At 48.1% G+C, this 19617-nt stretch overlaps 1 long non-coding RNA gene across 1 annotated transcript; it reads right to left on the bottom strand.

Moving 5' to 3' along the window:
* Positions 1 to 12240: 12240 nt before the first annotated feature.
* On the bottom strand, positions 12241 to 18785 carry LOC144140911 (uncharacterized). The gene is made up of 3 exons (XR_013316387.1): positions 18489 to 18785; positions 17547 to 17786; positions 12241 to 12679 (listed from the first exon to the last, which is right to left on the bottom strand). It is a non-coding gene; the product is annotated as an uncharacterized LOC144140911 (long non-coding RNA).
* Positions 18786 to 19617: the final 832 nt, after the last annotated feature.

Here is a 19617-nt window from a genome sequence, read left to right as displayed (position 1 = left end):
CTCTTCCATTCTCTGCGGGAAGCAGTGCATGGATAGGACGAACACCAGAGGTGAAAAAAGTTGGCATCGTGAGCTGTCTTTTGCCCACTCACTGACCTTCTAAGGGGTTCATCATCAGCTATTCACATCAATCTGATTGCCACTGACTGTTCAAATCGCTAATTTACTGCCACACAACCATAATTGCCTCGCAGCCTTGTAACGACCTACTTCACTGCGATTCTTACGCTGTGTAAATGTATCCTTGTGGAGGCCTGAACGTTTCGACGTGAAGCCTAATTTTTCTTACTCTATAGATCTAGAATACGTTTGACTGTCTACGTGAAAGTGACTCCGCCGCGCACCTCGAAGAGGGTTACATTTGGTTGTGGCTCCGGCAATACCGCTGCAAGCATACAGCGAGCGTTCAAATGCGGAACTTAGCATTTGTAGGTTCCTGCGATAAACGTTCTTGTATCCCGGAAGTCGCTTTTTTCACTGTATCGGTTGCAGATCCTTCTATAAGCATTGATTGATTCTATTCATTTTGACACCGAGGAATGATCGAATGCTACAAAATTATAAATCACGCAGCAGCGTGTGCTGGAGCTCGTATTTGTTATTGATTTGGCTGGCAGATGCAACCTCATGATCTTAAACACTTCTGTCCTTTGGGTCACCGCTGCTACATGTGGGCGCAGTCCATTTGCTTAATCCTCATAGAGATGCTTTTTTCATTTAAACGTGTACTGATTCCAAAATTGTATGTTCCATTTTTATTGATTTTATCGATGCTTGAAAGCTGGCCTCGCATACCGGAAACAGCACTTTAAATACTTCAGCGCCATAATTAAGTACATTGAACGACCTTTAATCGGCCCTTTAGCTTAACCATGGTATGAACTCATTGTTTTATGCGGACGTCCAAACAGTGCGGAGCACGTGACGCCGTTGTTTTAACTGCCTTGCGCAGAAGCTGAGAGGCGGAGCTTCCTTAAGCCTCCCATGGCGGCACATATTCGATGGCCGTTTTCAATAAATTTAGTTATGGTGACTTCGATTAAGATCTTGGGCTATATCACCCGCTTTTGTTCCATGTGGGCAACTTTATTTTTGTCAAGAGTGCATTTCTGGGTAACCGTTACGGCTGTAGGCCTGGCTACGTGCATGAGTTCGTGAACGCACTAGCGCCCAGTCGCCGCCCACCGGGAAACGCATGTAAAGTGAGGTCACGAGTTTCTAACGAGCGTTGGAAGTACAGGGCTATGCCAAAAATTTGCCCTACCACGCAATGAAATCACTCATGTCCATTTACCGCGTGCTGCTCGCTTGATATTCCGTAGGTGAGATAAATCCTAAATGAGATCAAATTGAAGCAACATCCACCCGTCACAGCCCGCTCATACGTCCGCCAGGGTACCCTGCTGAGTAAAAAAATCCAAATGTGTAAATTGTAGCATTAAAAAACACTGTCAGTACCCTTTTAAAATAATGTTCGGTGTAGGTAACGCGTGTTTGGTGCTGAACTGTAAGAACGAAAAGCCAGTCTTTGTATATGGCGCGCGGGTACGGTAACGTCGCTAGTCTGTCCTTGCATCTACTAGGGTTAACTCTTTCGCTACCACAGAAAATTGACCAATTTTGGGGCGTCCAAGAAAACAATTTTTTTTCTGCAAAAAAATTATTTAGGCACTAATTGCAGGAGCACAAAATGCAGATTATTTAACGGCCTTTCCAATAACACCAGTTTTTTAAAGGTTTTCATATATCATAGTTGTGAAAAAAAATACCAAAATCAAAAGTTTTGTCAAGTTGTCGAAAAAAATTATAAAAAAGGAGTTGTGTATATCAAACCACCGGTAGTAGAAAAAAAATAGAATATACATTTTGCAGGGAAACATTTCAAAAACACACCCTAAAAAAATGTCGACTTGCGCAGAACAGTTTTTCAGATATAAAAAAAAAATGTTAGCACGCACGGTGCTCGTGTCATGCGGTGAAGCCCAACCTCTAATTCAAACTGTGCAATTTTGGGTGGTTCCTTGGAATAAATCTGGCGGTTTGACGTTATCAGAGGCACCAATTTGCCCCCACATAACGTAAAAACATCTTGTCAATGGCTGACTTTGCATTTACAGCGAGCACAATATTTGGGACAAGCACGCAATGCAGAAAAAAACATGCATGAAGTTGAAAACGGAACGCCGTGGCTGATGTTTGTTGTCGTTCACGGTCAGTTATCTCTCAAAACATAAAGCTGAGCTTTATTATCATCTTCTTACTCGCAATTGTAGCCTTGCTCGCAAAAATGAGGTACGATGAGCTAGAATCGTCCCCTGCGATCTTTGGCCGAGTAGCAGTCGCGCGCTAAAAAAGATCAGCACAACGAGCCTCCTCTATTGCAGCGCCACCTAACATTTTTCAAATGAAACAGTACAAAAACTTATCAGAGACTCCGTCCGAATAGACAGTTCAACTAAGCAGCAACATTAGACACCCGGATATACCCTCGCATGAAAACGAAACTGGAAGGCGAACAGTTGGCAGTGTAAGGCCGGTTTGAAGCGCTGTCCTCGGCGGAACAGATATCTGGCGACTGGGTGTGACCTTTTGACTTGCATCTGAAGTTCTTATCGCAGAAATCGGGTTAGGGTGGGGGGAAATGAGGAGCGGCGTGCTTTGTTCGAGGATCAGTCGCGGACGCTTCAGGTGCCATGGCAGTTAGCCTTGAAGTTGGGTAACTGCGTAGTTGCGCTAAATATGAATTTCGCGATGCAGAAACGAAACCGAAACTGTAGTAAACTGTTTGGGAATGGTCCTGGGGTAAGTAGAACTACCAGAGTACTTAGGACAACTTGCGCAAAGGCAATAAAACTGCCTAAAATCATAAAGTAGCTTTGCAACCAGGCACTGCTTGACATTTTCAGCCGATTTCTGGGATTATTACTGTCAGAGCGTGAACCTGACGATTGAAAATCGTTTGCTAGTTCCCCATTCACGCCCTGATAGCAAAAAACAAGCGCTGGTGCAGAGTAATTACGAGTTGCACGCATTCTTCGTTGGTAGCCTTGAGGCGCGATGACCACGCCCCTTTTCCACAACCAGGTGATTCAAAAGAGTGTCAAAAATCACGTTTCCGTTGCAAAAATGAAAACAAAACTGATTTTGAAAGGCCATTTTCTGATCTAACTCCGAACAGCTTTACTTGTTCGAGAAACGCCTGGAACGCTATGAAAAGGCGCTCCCAAAAGTATCGATCAAATTGATCGATTTTGATAGGCGCGGTAGCGAAAGAGTTTGAGTTCCGGTTGAGAGGCTGGCCGGCTGTCAGCTTCGGTTTATCTTTCTGCTTGCGGTACTGATACGTGTTAAACGAACCCTGGGTCGGGCCTTGCTTGTTTTCGCCGGAGTTAAACGGGGCGTTGATTACAGACACCAGAAGGGGTCAGAAAGGGCTGTGTGGGTGCTACGTACCGAGAGGTACCGCTCGGCGACTTGGCTGGGTGGCAGGAGGCCGAAGAAGGGCACGGTGGCGAGGTGGACGAGCGCCGTGATCGGCTTGGGCAGCGAGTTGAGCGCGCACAGCAGCAGGGGTAGCATGAGGCAGTACAGCGTGGGGCCGTACTGCGGGACCATGCAAGGCGACGTGGAGGACCACGTGCATCGAGGACACCATATGTGCGCCACTCGAGAGTATGTGCTTCAAGGATCCATAAAGACAACGTTCTGCTGTGATTAGTTTGTGAGAACCAGCCTTTGGTGACGGTTTTCAAACTCATTCGGCTCCGTTCCAGCCACTAAAGACGCTTTTTCGGTGAAAGAAAAAACAGGATGTATCTTCAAAGATTTCAGATTTTTCGCGGCAGTTTCGTAATGTGAGCCCGAACAAAAAAAGTTAACGGGGTGGTAACTGCACTTTAGTATTCAAATGATACTATCAAACGGAAGTAGAGGCCTTACTGCAATCGCCCAGTCCTGTTTCTTGACGGAGGATTTTGTCGGCGGCTGCCAATGTCGCGAATGAGATTCCGCATGCCATGGAAAAATAGCCAAACCTAACTGGGGAGCAGCCACTCCTTCATATATTTTCTTTAATATCTCGATTATTTTTCCGAAGTTAGCAATACAATTGGTATCATTGTTATCGGGCCAATGCTGTATTTTTAATGAATCAAATTTGTGTTTTGTCTTCATGACCCCTTAGAGTTCTACGCTCATTCTTCTTGAAACCAGAGCTTTTATTTACGAACAAGGACAGCACTAAGTAGCACCTCCCACAAGGATGCTTTGCATTTATATTGTTCATAGATAATGTCTCTCGATATTTCGGCAACTGAATTATTTATGGGTTAAAGGTGCGGACATTAAGAAACCAGGAAACGTTGTCGGAGCAAAAGCAAGCTTTAGAAATGCGACTTTGCCGAAACCCTGTCGTGAAACGATTTAATAAAGACTGCAAAAGTTCTCAAACACTGGACGCAAACATTTGCATAGTACACTATTCGAAGAATTTTCGCCGCCGCTGATAAGGGTTACGCAACTTTACTCAGTCGTTCCAGTTCAAACTGAAGGTCACTTTAAGTGATCCGTCCCTGTAGTTTCGTCCTGACTCGTATTCACGTTTTTGCCACACTCTTATTTTGGAAACGGCGCGCATCAGAGGGGTGTGGTCGTGTGTTTTTGGGGAGCCAATTTATTAGTATAGGCTAGCTGGTATTCTGTCATCATTGCCCGTTTGGCCGTGTATAAGGGTGGTTGCATCATCAGATTCCTCTGCCACAGAATAAATGCTACATACACACTACTCATATTGAATGGCACGGATAGATCCGCAAACTTTGCTTGATAATGTCATGCTTTCCTTTTCTCAATCTCCCGCGCTTGCTGTGGTTAGGCCTAGCCTTGGTCTCTCAGAGAGCACACGCACCACCCATACGTACGGGGGCAGCCATGAAGAGGAGCGGCAGCAGGTAGATCGGCACAAGGAACGCCAGGTGGGCGATGCTTTCGAACTCCCCGCCATCGTCAAGTGGGTCACTGGGACTGAACGCCCGCAGGCTGTACACAGTCGGTTGCTCCGGAACGTCGTACAGTCGTCGTTCGGTTGCTCCTGAATAAACGTCCGAGCCGCAGCAAAGTTAGAGGCCTTGGCTGAGGCAGTCGAATGAAAGCGTATTTTCATTTAATATAGCCTGCCGTTCTGGAAAGGTTGGTCCACGTATGTCGCAACGTGTCATTACGGTAATACTCGCCATGACCCCTTCACCCCGCAGTCAATGAGCTGGCATGATGGTGAGTGTCAGCACGTGGAGTAAATACCGCTTCTGATGATAACGTGGGGCGCGTTTTGTGACTGGCTACTCATAATGGCCTCCTCATTCCGTGACCCTGCACGGTAACCACGAGTGGTATTGCGAATACGTGCCTGGTAAGGCAGAGTGGTTGAATGGACGGCAGGTTAAAACGATGCGCGACATCATTGTTCTCGTGGCGTAGAATCACAAGACGTTTCTTTCTTAGGAAGAACGATGCGTCATGCATACAGATACGGCCTGTCATCAGTCCACACCCTTGCAAGTTCCTTCGAAAGACGAATTGACCTCGAACCTTCTCCCGCGTTGGTTCCAGTTTTAACAAAGCATTCTGTAACTCACAACGCGGCTCGCTGCATCTGTTTTATTCTGCCACTCACATGACCTTTTCTCTCAGCTGTTGTTAGACACTAAGACGGTAATGTCAAGCACTGCTCACACGCGGGGGACAGTCCCACATGCGCACAGAGAAGCAGGCCTACGTAACGCGGACTAAATGTGGGTTAAGAGGATAAGAGTGATGGTGAACACGCTCTTCAACCTTCGCCCTTCTGACGTAAGAAACGTCCCTCTTGTGAGTGCCGCCTCCCCGAAATGATGAGCGAATGCACAAGATTCTTTTCATATATGTTCTAAAGAAAAGTCAGGTTCTAGCTTCCAGATATAGGGGCGGGGGTTCAGGAGAGTTGCAGTATCAATGTGAAGCAGAGCACCCATGCCGCTAAGCCATGACTCCGGATTATCCTGATGGCATACGGAGCATGCCAGCGTCCTATCGCTAGCAATATATGAAATTTTAGGTGCCCGGTAAAACAGACCAGCAGTTCCTTTCTTGAGCAGGGCATCTTCCGCGTAGGGACTCCGTTAACTGTGTTAGCAGACATTACTCGCCTTCGCCACTGCGGCCGGCAGCCTCCGTGTCCATGGCTGGCACTCGTCGGCGGTGATAGGGGCTCCAACCGGTTGGGATGGATACGATGCGGCCAGCTGGGGAAACGAATGCAAGCTGATTATGAAATTGCGGGTGGCGCACGCTCTTCTTCTCCGCTTCTTCTTCGCCTTCACGTGAAGCACGAGGGCACGATCGTCCTGCATGCCCATAATAGTGGTGACGGTGGCCTGGCGCCCGGAAATGAAAAATTATGCACCCCTCCATCTAAAGACGACGATGCTTCAAAAGTTACGTTAAGCGAAAGAAAATGTATACATACACCAATTTAATAATTACCCTGAGAGGCGCATGCAGAACGAATTCTACCATAACGTGACAAGGTAAAATTATTAAAGACGATAGTCTTTCTTGGGCTACTTAAACCCAAAAATTTTGGTCTGTCTGTATGTGACTCGATCCAACCATAGAGTTTCTCAGCCTTTTTTTTTCTTTATTGCCTTCTTTGACAGGATGACAAAACAAACACACGTAACTGATAATCTGTACACTCAATACTCAATACAGACACTAGAACTGCAGCCCTTCTTGGGCAAGCGGGGTGATTTCAATATTCTTTCATTACCAACAATGCTTCAATTGTGGGTAGCCACTCGGGTTTAGAGGGCTGAAGTTTCAGTCACCCGGACCAAGTAAAACAATGCCTGCGCAATAGTCTTATATAGTCACAGCTAAATGTGCCTGTCTAAGTCCGGTGTAATGTTCATACTTGTCAATATTGTAGAAGAACAACAAGATATTACTCATATATAGGACAACAAATTATACAGAAGTGATATTTGCAGCGTTCCTTTATAAAATAACCGTGCATGTTTGATTTTGGCGAGATTAAATACTTCTTCAACTGAAGAAAAAAATATCACTCCGCCGTCGCCTGCTGTCGCCCGCGCCATATAGCTTCTGACGCACGAGGTCGCGGGTTTGATTCCCGGCCGCGGCGGCTGCTTTTCTGATGGAGGCGAAAAGCAAAAACGCCCGTGTGTACGAGATTTTGGCGCACGATAAAGATCCCCAGGTGGTCAAAATTAATCCGGAGCCCTCCACTACAGCGCGCCTCATCGCCTGCGTTGCGTCGGCGCGTTAAACCCCACAATCAATCAATCAATATAGCTTCTGGCGGAATTTGAAGAAATCAAGTGGCAATAGTTACGAAAGGTTCCACTAGATAGGTTCCACGTTCTGCTTAGAACGCACGTGGACTAGGGAAACGCGGTTCTATAAACGTTGAAGTAGGGCGCCTCAATTCACACGCGACTTCGCCGTACAGCAGCGTTGGCATCGAGACACCCGGTTTGGAGCAGTGGAACGCGGGAAATTTAAAATGACTTAAGCAAACCTTTGGCGTCTTCACCTTGGGAGGAGCGCGACGCAAGAGGAACAACATGAGAGGTGAGCGGGAAAGCGAAGGGAGGCATTTACTTGGCAAAAGTCGATAAAGACTATCGTCTTTTAACGACATTTGCAACGAAAGGAGAATATAGCAGATACGCGGCCAATTTTTTTCCTGGAAAGTTTTGTCGAAATCACTCAAACAAAATTTCTCGGGGCACTTAAGTGCGCATAAGGTCTTAGAGTGCTTGCGTACCTAAATGTGCTTTTTTGACGATACTCACCAAAGACTTCTTAAATCATAAATTGTATTTGCGTATTTTATAACTTTGCTTCTTCATCTTTACTGCGACAGTGTTCGCATTTCTTCCTTCTCTTTCGTTAAATTTTTTGTTTTGTTTTTTCTTCCTCGTAATCTACAGTGGAATTGGAGGACGCTGAAGGCACAAGTGTTCATAATGATAGCGATAACAATTCTGGGGGTTGATGACGACAACCGTGACGACGACGACGATGATGATGTTGGTGGGGCTATGCGCGAGTTTTCTACGCACTACAAGGTTAGGGTGGGTTAGGTTAGGATGGGTTAGGGTGATTGCCTGTGCTATGGTTGGAGCTGATGGGTTCATTCTATTTTTTTAGAAATGCAGGCCTCTCTTTAATATTGTTCTCGCGTATGGCGTTAAAAATACAGGTGTGAATTTCTACTGGTGGACTGAAAGCAGCCTTGCACGACGGTCGAGGGACAAAATTACAAAAAAGTCATGGTTTGGCCTTTTGGTGATGCATAATAAGAGCTGAAAGCGCAAATTAGACACGGACAAAGAAAGGGGACAACCGGACGAGCGCTAACTACCAACAAAATGTATTTGGAAAAACTCCAATATATAGATGCCACGCTTTCCGCTTGCATACCACCACACATGCGCAAAGACACTTATAATCGCCTGAGATAACAGAGTTCTTTTTGATAAAGGGATACAGATGGTGTGCTCACGCATTGAGATCTATCTTTATTCTTGCCGATTATGATGCATTTGTCGAAGAGCGGTTCGCAGTGCGGTTTGTGGTGCGCCGGTACGCCTGGCTTTCATGGCTCCGAAGAGGCTTCGTTAACCATGCGGTTCTCTCCTTTTCGAGTGTCGTCGCGACATCATGCCTACGAGGTGTGCTGCTGTCGGAGTGTTGTGCTTGCGGGACAAGCGCTCGCTTTTCCGCGCACCTCCCACACCCCCGAACGCGCGCACTCACACTCTCTTACAAATCATGCACAGACTGAATCTGCGAGCCCCGCTAACTGCCGATACCGGAGTCCCCATCCCCCATGAAATTCACGCACAACTTCTCATTCGCCCTCTCCCGCGAAACATACACCCGATACACAATCAAAAGCGCAGGGAACAATGAGTCCGAACTCTAACCGAGAAATACCCAATAAACCCAAGCACGGTATACGTGGACGCGGCCGAATACAGACATCACGACGCTTATACTGTGACGGCTCTGTATGACCCCAACACCCCACCCATCAATTCCCTTACTGTATGCACCCGAAATCCGGCAACGGCAGAAGAGGCGGCTATTGCACTGGATAGCTCACCGGCCGACCCCTGCAATCATAATTTCAGATTCGAAAACGGCCATCAAAAACTTCGCCAAAGGGACTATTTCCCCTCAGGCACTCAAAATTCTCGTACAAAATCCTCCTAACACCGAAGTGGAATTGATCTGGACTCCTGCGCATACAGGGTTGGGGGGTGACGAGGCGGTCAACCAAGCAGCTCGAGAACTCACGACCCGAGCAGGACCAAGCCTCGTCCCCTTACATGAAGCCCGATCAGCCCGAGACAGTTTACTAAGCTATCAAGAAATCACCGCACACTACCGCCTCTCCCGCCGAATGTATCCGCCCGCACATCGGGATCTTACTAATGCCGAAGAACGTCTGTGGCGCCTACTACAGACGGACACGCTGCCATGTCGCTCCATACTGCACCATATCCATCCGAATTTATACCTGTCACCTAATTGCCCTGCCTGTGGTGCGAAGGACACAGTCGCCCATCTTATATGGGCATGCTCTGAAGACCCCTTTCCCTTGATCCCCTCAGAAGAGCTCTGGGAGAAGGCGCTGGGCAGCTCGTACTTGCAGACCCAGAACACAGTCTCGCGGAAAGAGCGGCCGTGGTCACCGGCAGGCTGCGGCTGTCGGTCACTGAACGCACTTAACCGGGCTTTTGAATAAAGCGTTCTCTCTCTCTCTCTCTCTCTCTCTCTCTCTCTCTCTCTCTCTCTCTCTCTCTCTCTCTCTCTCTCTCTCTCTCTCTCTCTCTCTCTCTCTCTCTCTCTCTCTCTCTCTCTCTCTCTCTCTCTCTCTCCTGGCTGGCCGGGCCGGCCGCGTCGGCCAGCCCGCACAGCTCGTGCCGTCAGGCCAGGCCGTCTGGCCGCTCGCGCCGACGGCTACGTCACTTCCGCCTGCCCGTAATGGCCGCGTTTTGCCCAGTTTCGTTTTCAAAATCGTCACTTTTTTCTGGTCGCTTGCGGCGTAATTACGCACATCTTAGGCGTCATACTTCGTACATCGCGGTCTTTTTAGTCATACTATGCAGGAACAGTGATTTCGCGCGGTCGAGATTTTGAGTGCAGTTGGCCTTTAGTAGCCAAAGAAAGACTATCGTCTTTAAAAAGAAAGCAGGAAAGCGAGAGATAGAGGGAGTGCAAAAAGCAGATATAGTCACGAAACGGATAACATTTTTCGAGTCTACAGGTAGGAATGCAGACCACTTACGTGTGGAAAGTCCATTAGTGTCCAGCAGTTTCTATCTACCTGCACCCAGGGGTTGTGGCCATCCGGTTTACCCCGCCGGAGACCAGCCCGTCTGAGCGCGTCGTCCCAAGCTGTCGTTGTTCCCACGCGCGTCCACAAAAGATGCCTGGAATCAGCTTCAGCAGCCGGATCCGGACACTTGGGACAAGTTCCTTGGTCTTCTGGTGAGTTTCTCTACGTCCAAGTGACTGAAGCTGTGAGGGCCACCTCAGCCCGGAGCCTCCTCAGAGAAATTTCCTCCACGCGGGAAAGAAAACTACAGAAACAGGACAGCTACGAGTACAGACTGGATAATACGTTGCCGACAAAAGTAGTATTAATTTTTCTGTAGATTGCCGTCACTGTTCCCTCATCTCCGCGGCAGGGTTCTCCGCGAAAATGAATATGTGCTCGCACTCTGGTCACTTTGTCCAACTTTTAGTTTCCGAGTAGTGAATTGCCATTTGGATGTGCCTCCTCACTTCGTGGATTTGCAGTGGCACTTTTGTTGGCTCTGAACTCCTCCCTCCTATAACGAAAACACCTTCGGGGAGTTCCGGCATCAGGTGTATCTGTTCTCAGAGTTAAATCTTTCCAAGTACCACTCATTTCTGTTGTGTATTGGTTGCAAAAGGTTAACTAATAGCTTCTACAACATAAATCTCCCCAGACCTTTGTCCACACAACTATCGGGCATAACAACGCAAATTTTCTTTAGCATAACTGTAGAGGCCAATGGTGAAGTTAAGCACCGCCAGGCCGAGGGCTCCTTAAGCGTAGATAGCATTTCCGCGTACCGGTAAAAGGCAACTAGGTTTCAGAAAGCAAGTTTTATTGGGTCGTCTTTGCTGTATGAGGAAAGTTCGAAGAGTAGAGTCGGTGGTGGCGTGCCTGTTGTTCAGTGCTGTCCACCACCAGACAGCTTGAATCACCGAGCTACCTCTACAGCGCCTCTGCAATACTCGGGAAAAAATTCGATCTTGTTGTCTTACTTAAACACCAGGTAGTGCGGTCAGGCAATGCTCGAAAGCTTCGCGTCGTTTTATTTATAAGTTCACCTGATCGTATGCTACTAGAGGCACCATGTTTATTTTTTCAACACAAAGTTAGTAGGGCTGAGCCCAATCACGCTAGTAACATCCGGAAAGCGTTAGGTTACATACTATAGAAATGGCCGCAGACCTGCATTGCCGGAACGCACCTGAGTGACCAATGGCGGCATCCGCGAGACCAAAGTTGTACAAATAAAGAGGCCCAACACATAATTTCACTGAAAATGTAATCTGCGGTTTGGCAACGTGCGATGCTCAGGCATGTACAGCGCGATGCCAAGGCACATACATTTTTCGAGTCGATTGTTATGCTGTGTTTCGTCATTGGCCGATTTTACCGCCTTGGTCGCAGCTATTAGCCTTCCCTGTGCATTGTGGGGAAGGAGACTCGCGTACATTTTTGTTAGAATTCTAAACCCTCTTTCTTCGCCTCCCCGTTCCGGGGAGGCGATGACAAAGGGCTTCATTCGAACTCTTTTCTCGCTCTTTTCACTCTTTCTAACCCTCTTTCCTACTTTTCACCGTTCCTCAATGACCTATATTAGTAGTTGTGCAAGGCAAACACGGTATTCAAGGGACGTTTTCAAACGTTGAGATCAACCTTTTATGTGCGACCACATCCCCAGGCAAAATGTAACTTCTTCAGGTATACCTCTACAGAATTATGCCACAGGCAACTTCAAGGAGCATCGCACATGCTAGACATTTTACTGAGGCAAAACTAGCATGGCAACATATAGCATTACCAACATCAAAGAACGACGCTGATCTGAACGCGTGTTCGAGGTACTCCCAAATAGCATGCCATTTAGCAACTCAAATTCGATCAAAGGTATACAGCATTCATAGAGAGTTCATCAGGTGCCGGAAGTTGAATTAAGGGCATTCTAAACAAATATGACGTTGGGCCGCGAATCTACGCGAGGTATGACAAGTACGCGAAACCATGAATTCGTAGATGTGTCTGAGCTTCCCTTCACGACATTTTGAGCCAAGGGGGAAGGAAAAGGGGATGTTCTGGTGGCGGTGGAGGTCTCAGTCACAGCTCTCGGCGAAGTCGCGTCAGTAGTCATCGTGCCACGTCCATTCATGGTTAAGCCAGTCTGAGACGAGGATGCAGCCACCGCCAGCATGGCGTCTAACCTGTCGTGGTGCGTCCTCTTGCGGGTCGTTTTCGTAGTCAAGGCTGCACTTTTGGCACCAAATTGCTGGTTTGGGTGTCCAATCTCAGGAGACGAAACCGGTACAGTGCCTGTATAGAGAAAAAGGAGGAGGCTGGATTCATCGATATCATTTACAGATGATCCGGCCGATGATATGAGGCGCCCGAAAGGAGAGTACGAACAATCATGAACTTGTCCCGTGCGTTATGCAAATACTGCACACCTTATGCGTTATGCAAATACTTCAGAACAAGTATTACTGGTGCGTGACATTGCAACAACGTTTTTACACCAGCGCTTTCATAAAAAGAATGACCTTCCAGGCCGTTTCAGCAGCGCAAAAGGTGGAGTAAGGTGAATGGTTGTACGAGTTACTAATGCATGGAAGACAATAAAGCAGCACATTCAGACAAAGACGAGAGATGGTTAACACGCACACCACCCGCTCAGTTTCCCGATTACTAAAAAGCAAAGGAATATGAGTTTATTTTAATGTTTAAAATTCGATGTATGTGTTTCCGTTCGAAAGCCCATTCCGTATGTATTTGTTGGTGTACAAAACACTTTTTTTTGCATCCAACGAAGACTAGACATCAGAAACAAAGCAAAATCAAAAGCTAATTCGCTTTAACGCGCCATTTTTTGCAATTCGTAGACAATTTCTGGTGTTTTAACCACTTCCGAGAAGCTGCCACGCAATGAGCCCCCACGCTAACAATTTTAACGTTAGGCGAGGAAGGTGTGGGGTTTTAAGGGTAGAGGGAACAAGTGAAGCATAATTTGACGTTTAAACAAAAGAGAAGCAAAAAGTAAAACAGGGTTATTATGAGAAGTCGAGGCGAGGTTAACTATGTTGTGCAGGTCAAATCTATCATACACGCATCTTTAAGAGCACGACCCCTGCGAAAATGCCCCTCCCGAGAGAGAGACAAAGAGGAGCTCCTCATTAGATAAACGGGCCTTCGCCGGCGTTCACAGTCGCCTTCATGCTACTATGTTAAAGAAGCGAAAGGGTAGGGAAGCCCAAGAAAGGGAAGGACAGAACAGAGAAAAGCTGAGAGTGGAGTCAACCAAATGAGGGTCAGAACTGCAATCGAACAGGTCTCGCACAAGTCTTTACCTTCCGAAAAAACTACACCGTCTTCCCGTAGGGGAACCCTGAGTAGAATGCCAAGCAGCGATCGGGTCGATTCAAGTGCCCATTAGTTTTCAGTTAGTCGTTTCCGTTAGGTTGAGGTACGTAGCTACCGTTATATTTACAGTTTGGTTTCCATGGTAACTACCACGCTTTTCACTTACCGGAACTACGAAATGGGAAATTGCGCTGAGCCTATGGCTGTTTCGCATACTACTCAGGGTTCCCCTACGGGAAGATGGTGTAATTTTATTAGATGCGACGGGGCTATGTCCCTCTCTTGTCGTTGTCGCGCCGTCCACACCCCCACTGCACATGCTCGGCTTGCTGAACGCCCGGAGGTGTCTTGCCCTTTAATGGCTCCTGGAGCGACAGTGTTACCGGTGTCTTCCTGGGCCGTCCCGAGATGAGCCGAGCATGCGCAGGGGGGGTGTGGATGGCGCAACAACAAGGGAAGGACAGCCCCGACCATGAGATGCTGGAGCGACATGTTACCGGTGTCTTCCTGGGCAGGTGGATGGACGGACGACGGACGACGGAGCCGAGAGCAAAAAAATGCTTTGCAACTAAAAGTTACGCATTCAGACCAAGCTAGTCTGCTGCCAAAACGTGTGCTCCCAAGACATGTGAGGCTGCCCGATATGAACAAACACTATACGTAAAAATGAAGGAAGCTCACACTAACGTGTAAGATTTCAAGGTATTTTCAAGCTGTACGCAACCTTCACGACCAGCACGACGGCTTACGTCCTCCATTGCAGCCGATTTGCTTCTTCTTTGCTGTCGCCACGACCCTTACTCCAACGTTGTTGCTATAGGTTCGAGCTTCCTTCCTTTTTTTTCGAAATGATAATCTTTGGACATCACCTTGGACGGGCGCCGCACGCAGCCTACGCGACCATCACGATGGTTTAAGTCCGCGATTGCAGCCGATTTGCTTCTTTTTCGTTGCCACCCTTTAGTCTATCATTCTGGCTATAAGTTTTAGCCTCCTTTATTTTTTTGTAAGTTATAATCATTGAACCATCACCTTGGAGGTGCGAACACTGTGACGCGTCTTAGGATTGCAACAATTACAGCGAACGCTGGAGTCCGTTTCATTCAGAGCAAGTGTTCCCGCGATTACGGCGAACGCCGGATTTCTTTTTTTGCCAATCTTCGCCAATCTCTGTAGTGGTAGTGCTCCCTTTGGCCAAATTTGGCCAATCTGGGCCAAGATTGGCCGACATTGGCCAAGACTGGCCAATTGCCAAGAGTAACCAATTACTAAAAATGGCCAAAAAGCCAAATGGAGATTGGCCAATACAAAGAAATGGCCGAGCATAGTGCATATGTTCGGAGTAAAGATGGTTGTGTAGTTCGTTTCCCCGAAGTCCGGTGTCGATCAGGAACCCAATCGCCCGGGCTCCGGTTGATTTGGCAGGAGGCTGGCAGGGCGATGGTGTTGAAGTTCTTGGAGACGGCGGTCGAATTAACGAACTCAAGTCGTTGGGGTTGATTAAATGAAGCGAAGAGTTTATATACAGCTATTTACAGTACGAAAACTGGGTACATGAGGAATAAAAAGAAAAACTTCAGCTAGACGCTAGCTCCGAGTGCGCACAAATCACTCGAGCTCCTCGAATTCGTTTAACTCTCCTATTCTCGGAGCGTACACAAACCGCTCGATAAACCACGGCCGAGACTGTCTGGCCGCAAGATCCGTCTCGTTGCCCGGTACGGCGCTGCACCCTAAACCTCCGACACGATCTTAACCCCGACTAGGGGGCTCACAAATCCCAACCTAGCTTTAACGGTCGAGACTCCTTGTCCCGCCGGGAACTGCCCAGCTCAGCGCTCAGACAAGAACCCTTTCTAACGGCCAAGTTCGGCCTTATAAAACCTCGAGATCACCCTCTCTCGGAAAAGCCCCTGTGGCGTTCGCACACGCGTAGGGGAGTGCCCAAATTTACGTATACAGCTGTCACTCAGCACGCCACGGAATTCAATGAGGCGCCGCCACCTTTGGGTCAACGGTACGCTCGCAGACGAGCAGGTGCGTGTGACCCCGCGGGGGGAGAGCGATAGGAGGCGACCGTGCGTCATGCTGACCAGGGCGCGTTAACAATGGAGGCTCACGCGGCGCTCGACCATACGCCGGTAATCCCACCACCTCCGCGCTTCAAGCAGACGGTTCCCGGAATCCGGCGGCGCCGTCTGCTTTCTCAATGGGGAATTATCCCTGTGGTATGCGGCGGGTCAGACAATCCGCCTCCCGTGCGCGCCGTGACAAATTGGCGACGGCTGCAGCGCAGTGTTGTCAGTGCTACGTCGCTAGACAGAGTGGCGGGTTCTCACACGCAGCCTGCGCGCCTGGCCACTGACCGCATAAGTGGACCTTACATTCGGCATTCTTCTTAACATCTTACACTCACAAGGCGGCAGTCCGGCCTCCTCCGACAGATTCAGACTAACACATTACCCACTGAACATCTTACACATCGCTTTCGAAATTTACCTGGCACCCTTACTTGCTCGTTCTGCAGAGGCTACCCAAACTTGTTCCAAACAATATGGGCCTGTGATCGACTTCCAAAGTTGACCCGCATCCCGAATCCAAGTCTGACATCCTGGGAGGCAAGTCTGGCTGACCCCAGCGCTGCGACACAGCTCCTGCTGACGTCCAGAGCGGAGGAAGCTATGGCCACAGTTTCCCAAGACTGCGCCCTGGACTAAGGGTGCTTAGGAAAATAAAGTTTGCTTCCTTCCTTCCATCGGCATTCTTGGCCAATCTCGCTAAGTGGGTATGCTGGGCCTTTTCTTGGTATTTTAAACTGCGGCCACAAAAATAACGATTTTTTAAGCAGCTTCGCTGTTAAAAGCTAATCCTCCGTAAACCGCAAGAACGGGACGCCGTCCTGGAGGAGAGGCGATGGGTCCGCAACTACGGTCCAGCAGCTGGAACAGCCGCGCACGGCTACGCGTTGTCAAACGGTGGCAAACGCGGTGGCAAACGGTGGCAAACGGATACGCGGTGGTTACACCTCGTTGGGGACCTCATCTGGCATTTTCTTCATGCTCTCGTTCTCCTCGCATTCCTACCCGACCGATTCACGCTGCCATTCTATCGCCAAACGAAGACTGTTCTGTATTACGTTGTGCTAACTGTAGGTATTGGAACTTGCAACCTTTTTGTTTTTGCGATGGTCTAGTGAACCAGCACCGTTATCAGTAACCTTTTAGGGGCGAAGCCCCTTAGCGGCTGGGGCTGTTGGCATCTCCTGTCGTCGTCGTCATCGTTGTCTCATGTATTCACTATGCTAAAACAACGGGAAACTTGTTTACGCCTCGCGCTACAACGTAACGCGTACTAAAAAAAACAAAGGGACGCTCGTTTACGCCACGCGCTGGAGTGCTTCTTAATACTAAAAAAACACCGCGACACTCGTTCACGCCTTGCGCTAGAGAGCATCCTGTTGCAAAGGCTTTTACAGCAAAGCTGTATACCTCTACACCCCAACGATTTCATCTCCGTAGGCGAAATCGCCAAGGCGCCGAGAACACACTTATACATTGCATGCTTCGTTCCTCCCCAAGTTTCACTTTAGTGGAGATGGCCCTTGATTTGTTTTAGTGATCAACACTCACAGTATGAGCGCTCACAGGATTGCAGTAAAGCAAAGGTTGGCGCTCTCCCAGCTGAATGATCGTGAAATGTGCTTCGCCTGTAGTGCGCCATGCGTATTTTTACCGCACCCCGCAGTAGCCCATGCAAAGGAATGGTCTAAAATATAGATTGTTAAACTAGCTTTAGGCTGTACTCCGTAAAAATCTTAACTTACTGGAGGTGCTTTGCACACGCTTTGGTCGCCTCGCCCGGAGAAGCCTGAGCACCTCCTTGTCGAGGTAGCTTCCCGAGCCTTCCTGGGTTGGAGGAGGTTGGGCAGGGGCGAAAGCATACCACGCAGCACGAAACGCACTGTCTTCGTCCAGGTATGGGGAGCGTGCAAGTGGTTCGAATGCTATTCGCGGTAGACTCCTTGCCGTCTGGTCCTCCTCAACGATCCCAGGAAAGTGGCGGTCTTCAAGGAAACAAGAGTACACTGTGGCGCTGCGCTTAAACTACACGACGAGTCCAAATGAGTTGGAGATTATCATGGGGAAATAAAAGAGGGCAGCGAATACTATCAAATATACAGTGGACTTTGATTATGAGGTTTAACGCGTCGACGCTGCACAGGCGATGAGGCACACCGTAGTGCAGGCCTCCGGATTAATTTTGACCACCTGGGGATCTTTAACGTGCACCGAAACGTCGAACACAAGGGTTTGTTTTTCTCCTCCATCAGGAAACTGACCGCCGCGGCCGGCAATCGAACCCGCTTCCTTATAAATATACATGCGAACAGCATTACTTAAAATAGCATCTATGAAGTAGTGAAATTATGTTAATTCCTTGAAGACACACGCGACAGCACTCTTTAGAGCATGTTAAGGATGAGAGGTGTAGCCTAGTTTGGCATAAAAATTAAGCATTTAGATTTATGTACTGACTTTTACTAGGGTTTACCATTGTGGAGTCCTCAATTTCGTCTCCTTTTTTCTTTTCACAGAATAATTATAACCCCTTTGCGATTGTAACAAGTTGACAAGTTGACTTTTTGTCAGTGTGTAATCGAACGCAGTGTTGTTTTCTATTTAAACCATAACAACTTGGATATGCAGTGTTATAACAACTTCTGTTAACGATGCATATGAGATGGTCTCCTAATTTATAAACATACCGGCATTGCTTTCTTCCGCAGGTATCAGCTGATCGGATGTTTCGTGATGTTGCTCCGTGGAAATCCCCCTCATTACGGTCGCCGACCCATCTTCGCTCTCGAAGATGTCTTTTCGTGGCAGCTCAGGCGCTTCGGTTTCCGGTTCGTTTATGTCAAATGTGACTCGGGCTCCGGTGTGGCGTTTGGGCCTACGACGTGACGGGCGGCGGGTGGGGGCCAACTCGGTGCTGTTGTCCGCCTCTGGTGGATTCTCGAGTGCACCTTGCCTCGACTGGGTGCTGTTCTCCCCCAGACCAAGTTCGCCTGAATAAACAGGACAGGCTGTCCTGTCAGTTCATTTGAGCCGAGCGAAGAATATGTCTAAAACGGACGACTGGGCGAGTTGGTACGTTATGCCTAGTAACAGCGAAAACGACACGACACAAAAAAAAGAGGCTAACTGCATCTATGAGGCCTAAGATTGCGTATGAGGCCTAGGAGGCTTTGTGCCTAAGAGACCTAAGAAAGCCTAAGAGACCTAAGAAGGACCTAAGAATGGGTGCCTAGTGAAGCATTTATTCAACGGTTAATGCCATACGAACAGCGAACCTTTGCCTGAATAGAGAACATTGCGTGAACAGTGAACATCTTCCGAACTGCTCTTTTTCTTACCTCTGTACCCCGAAATTTTTCATCGTCTCTCTCGACATCATGTAGCCTCCTTACCTCAATTAATTCTCCCTCTCCTCCATATCGACAAGAAATCCTTGGTAGCGCGCGCCTACTGCAATAGAGCATTGGGAGCCGGTACGAGCGGCCACTAGACTAAAAAACTTTAGCGCCTCACTACTACTAAAAAACCCGAACATTCGCCAAAACCTATCACCCAGGCTTTAAGAGCCCCTAAAATAATTAAGGAATAGTGTTCCACAATGTCGTGCTTTTACTAGTTTCTTATGTAAATAAGTATTGTTCTTTCAGGAGTGTGGCCTCTTGGGCGAGTTGGTTATCTATAACGAAAAAAAGCGCTCCGGGAGAGGTTGAGGGGGGGACACCCCGTTTCGTCGTCCTGCTTTATCCCCAGCACTTTTTTATTTCGTTATGGCCAGTATTATTTCCATAAGCGCCGCAAAAATGTGGGTACACTATG

Source organism: Haemaphysalis longicornis, unplaced genomic scaffold (assembly GCF_048455015.1).
Source record: "Haemaphysalis longicornis isolate Haplotype H1 unplaced genomic scaffold, Haemaphysalis longicornis Haplotype H1 scaffold_55, whole genome shotgun sequence".
Taxonomy (NCBI): Eukaryota; Metazoa; Arthropoda; class Arachnida; order Ixodida; family Ixodidae; genus Haemaphysalis; species Haemaphysalis longicornis.
Note: the sequence above shows the minus strand (reverse complement) of the source record. Positions and strands in the feature narration are given on the sequence as shown.